This window comes from Myotis brandtii, unplaced genomic scaffold, assembly GCF_000412655.1.
Source record: "Myotis brandtii unplaced genomic scaffold, ASM41265v1 scaffold748, whole genome shotgun sequence".
Lineage (NCBI taxonomy): Eukaryota > Metazoa > Chordata > Mammalia > Chiroptera > Vespertilionidae > Myotis > Myotis brandtii.
In genome coordinates this window covers 91,253-96,199 of record NW_005370982.1, presented here as the reverse complement: position 1 = coordinate 96,199, position 4,947 = coordinate 91,253, and the positions used below count along the sequence as shown (strand labels likewise).

General features: G+C 39.4%; 1 protein-coding gene across 1 annotated transcript in view; it reads left to right on the top strand.

The window, feature by feature from the left end:
- LOC102256975 (vascular endothelial growth factor receptor 1) overlaps nt 1-4,947 on the top strand; it is a 162,596-nt gene that overhangs the window by 73,502 nt on the left and 84,147 nt on the right. The window lies entirely within an intron of this gene.

Genomic DNA, 4,947 nt, shown 5'->3' with positions numbered 1-4,947 from the left:
GTGCTTTTCCGAATTAATGAGAGAAAACATTGATTCTCCTGCTGCCCACGAAGGTGGAAAGTGAAGTGGGGAGACATGTGGGGAATGAGCAAGGTTCCCTGTCTGGGGGTTCCAAATCTGCTGTTGGTTTTTTTCACCACTGACTAGAGATATACAGGGTGTCCCCCCAAAATGTATACACACTTTGAATACCTACTAATTCCAATGGTTTTAAGCATAAGAAAGGAACAACAATGGAGCTGTTATCTGTTAAAAGTGTGGGCACAAACAGGTAGTTGGACATTCCCTGAGGGGTCTCAGATTGGAGAGGGTGAAGGCCAGACTGAGGGGCCCCTTCTCCCCCCCTACCCCAGTGCATGAATTTCGTGCACCTGGCTACTAGTAATAATAATAATAAACAATGGGTAAATAATATGTTTTCAATGTAATAACTTATTTAATTCTCACCTTAAACATGTGTGATAAGTTCTGTAGTTATGCCCATTATACATATGAGACAGCTGTGGAAGAGTTAAGTAAATTCCCCACAGTTATATAGATAATTAGAACTGAGTCACAAATTCAGGTGGTCTGCCTCCACATTCGGTGTTCTTAAGCTCTGCACTAGATATGATGAATTGGAATCTTTCAAATCACAGAACGTTTCAGTCAACAAACATTTGTGGCATTGTTTACTGACTTGTCTGAGCTCCCACAGCTTTTTAAAATACTTTTTGTAGCATTTAATATACTCAATGAAATCATTTGTTGATGTCTGCTTCTCTTACTAGACTGTGAGCTCTTTGAGGGCAAAGACCATGTCTGAAGCCTCTGTTTCACACATGGCACCATTAACCTAGGAAATGGTTTATGGTTATTGAATTGGCCATGGGGCAACCTTCTGCTACTAGTATGTGCTCTGGAGTGGGGGTACACAGGTGAATAAACACAGTTCCCAACATCAGAGAGCTTCCAATGTCTGAGATGGCCAGACATAGGAAAAATGGCCATTCACCATAAGGCAGAGTGAATTGAGACCTATAATTATGGTCTCATAGTATGTTGCTGGAACCTCAGAGAAAGGATAAATTAATTCTCAATGAACTTGGAATAAAATGTTTTGGATAATATTGCTATGAAATGTAATGTAAAATAACACCACCACTCAATGCAATTTAGTTTTAGTTCCATTTTAGCCACTTGCGTGGACATTTTGGCACTTGGACATTAGCCCTGGACTTGGAAGAAAGACAAACTATACTTCATAGATGTAACATTGAGGTTAGGCAGACACAAGGTTGAATCCAATCCCTACCACTTATAGGCTATCTGACTCTAAACCTCAGTTTTACTTTTTGTGTCCTCAGTTTTCTGAATTGCTGAAAGAGGTATAATAATACCTACCTGGTAGAGTTGTTGTGATGATCCAGTGAGTTAAGTAAAACTATTAGCATATCTAGTAGGTACTCAATAAATAGTAGTTTCCTTTCACTTTAAACAATTGACAATACATATTTTTGCTTTCTGGCATATTTAGTTGCACTTACTTATTTTGAAAGGCAATTTATTATCAATGTATATAATTGAAAATATATCTAAGGGTCAGCTGCACCCTTAAAAATGCTGCCTAACAATCTAGGTCCAAATTGAGCAACAACATCACATATGTCAAACATAGGATTTCTATAAAGAATAAGCAAATAACACAACTCAAAAAGAAGACAAATACACCCCTTCCCCAATGTTACAAAGATTTGAATAGACACTTTTTAAAAATGTTTTTTTTAATTGATTTCAGAGGGGAAGGAAGAGGGAGAGAGAGACAGAAACTTCAATGATGAGAATGATTAATAGGCTGCCTCCTGCATGCCCCCTACTTGGGATGGAACCTGCAACCCAAGCATGTGTGCTTACTGAGAATCGAACCATGATCTCCTGGTTCGTAGGTCGATGCTCAACCACTGAGCAACACTGGCTGGGCTGAATAGACACTTCTTAAAAAAGTTATATGGATGGTCAATACACACATGAGAATATGCACTACATTATTAATCACCAGGGAAATGCAAATTAAAACCACTATAAGATATTCCTACACACTCATTAAGTTTGTTATACTTTAAAAGACTGACCATATGAAATGTTTGTAAGAATGTGGGACAACTGGACCTACTATTCATTGCTAGTGAGATTGCAAAATGGTCCAAACACTTTGGAAAACAGTGTGTCAGATTGTTAAAAGGTTAAATACTAGTATATGTCTACTACATGGCCCAGTCATTACACATCTACATATTCATCTAAGATAAATGGCAATAAATGTTCACATAAAGACTTACATGAATGTTCATAGTAACTTTTTTTTATTCTTTGTTTAAAGTATTACATATCCTATCTAATAAAGAGGGAATATGCAACTGACCCTCACACCATTGCAAAGATGGCGCCGCCCACAGCCAATAAGGAGGGAATATGCTAATTGACTGTCCTGCCCTCAAAGATGGCAGCGCCCACAGCCAATAAGGAGGGAATATGCTAATTGACTGCCATGCCCTCAAAGATGACGGCGCCCACAGCCACAAGATGGCAGCGCCCAGTCCCCTCAGCCCCGCCTGGGCGGCAGGCAGGCCTGGCCTTGCTGCGCGCCTGCCTCTGGAGTCCCCTAGTCCCTTTAGCCCTCCAGCCACCCAGGGACGGCCCGAGGCACAGGCAAGCCTCGGATGGCAGCTTCCCAGTCACCCAGGGCCACCCAAGGCTCAGGTAACCAGGGCCAGCCAAGGCTTGTGCTGCCGGCAGTGGCAACAGCAGAGGTGTGATGGGGCATTGCCTTCCCCTGATGGCCGAGTTGCCTCCTGCCCCGAAGGCTCCCGGACTGTGAGAGGGGGCAGGCCGGGCTGAGGGACCCCCCCCCTCTTCAGTGCATGAATTTTTATGCACCAGGCCTCTAGCAGTATTACATATGTCTCCTTTTTCCCCCATTGACCTCTCCCTGGCCACCCCCACCTCCAAGCTCATGCCCTCACGACCCTAGTGTCTGTGTCCATTGGTTATGCTTATATGCATGCATACAAGTCCTTTGGTTGCTCTCTTATTCCCCCTCCCCTGCTTTCCCTCTGAAGTTTGATGGTCAGTTTGATGCTTCTCTGTCTCTGGATCTATTTTTGTTCATCAGTTTATGTTGTTCATTATATTCCACAAATGAGTGAGATCATGTGATATTTATCTTTCTCCAACTGGCTTATTTCATTTAGCATAATGCTCTCCATGTCCATCCATACTGTTGTGAATGGTAAGAGTTCTTTCTTTTTTATAGCATCGTAGTATTCCATTGTGTAAATGTTACACCGTTTTTTAATCCACTCATCGGCTGATAGGCACTTAGGCTGTTTCCAAATCTTAGCTATTGTAAATTGTGCTTCTATGAACATAGGGGTGCATATATCCTTTCTGACTGGTGTTTCTGATTTCTTGGGATATATTCCTAGTGGGATTACGGTCAAATGGCAGTTATATTTTTAATTTTTTGAGGAAACTCCATACTGTTTTCCACATTTGATGCACCAGTCTGCATTCCCACCAGCAGTGCACGAGGGTTCCTTTTTATCCACATGCTCGCCAACACTTGTTGTTTGTTGATTTGTTGATGATAGCCATTTTGACAGATGTGAGATGATACCTCATTGTCATTTTGATTTGCATCTTTTGGATGATTAGTGACTTTGAGCATTTTTTCATATGTCTCTTCGCATCTCCATAGTAGCTCTTATTCATAATAGCCAGAAATTGGAAACAACCCAAATACTCATGAACAGATGAATAGCTAAACAAAATGTGATCATATCCAAACAATGGAATATTGTTTGGAAATATAAAGGAATGAACTATTGATGTATGCTATGACAGGCATGTGTCTCAAACTCATTACTCTGAGTAACAGAGCCAGGCATGAAAGAGTATATACTATGTAATTAAATTTATTTTAAAATTGTAGAAAATTTAAACTGATCTTTAGTGAAAGAAAGCAGATTATAGCTTGCCTGGGGGGCAGGGGTGGAGAGACAGATTACAAAGGGGCACTAGGAAAGTTTTAGGGATGATGGATATATGAATTATTTTCATTGAAGTCATAGTTTCATGTGTGTATATATGTGTTAAAACTGATAAAATTTGTGCTGTTTTTTTAATTTTAATTATATTCAATCAAATTATATTTAATTACCATACCATCTTAAATATTTCTTTCTCATGAAATGGTGCATTGTCTGGTGTTCTGCTGAACTAGGCTGGTTCTGCTGGGTTTCACTTGAGCCTGTGGTGTCTAGGTCTGTTCCAGTTGTCTCTCATTCCCCTTGGAACAGTAGCCTATCTAAGTTCAGTTTTGTTATAATGATGGCAGAAAAAGAAGAGATTGAACAAGAACATGAAATGTTTACTAAAACTCCAGACTGAAACCAGTGCTCTATAATCTCAACCCAAATTCAATTGGCTAAAATCAATTATATATCAATAAAATCAGATATAGATGTAGGTACTCAATAAGTGTGTATTTGGCCAAATCAAACACCAAGCCCCAAATCAATGGGGTGGGCAAATAGACTTTTTGCACTATATTGGGTAGTAATGAAAAGTAATTGTAAACAATGATTCAATATATCGCAGGTGTATACTGTGGAAAGCCACACAACATGCATTTTCCCTTCAAAGAGGTAACAACCTACACCTAATTTTGTGTGTCTTCCAGTTTTGTGCATACATAAATACCTATATTTTCTTCTTTTACACCAACAGTTATATACTATACATATTATTTTTTATTTTTATTTTGAGACTATTCTATATCATTATATAGTTCCATTTTTTTCTGTTTTACTGCTGTGTATACCATCATATGTATATGCCATAATTTAATCAGTACCCTATCAATAGGCATTTGGCTGTTTCTAATAGTTTGCTATTACAGAAATGCAG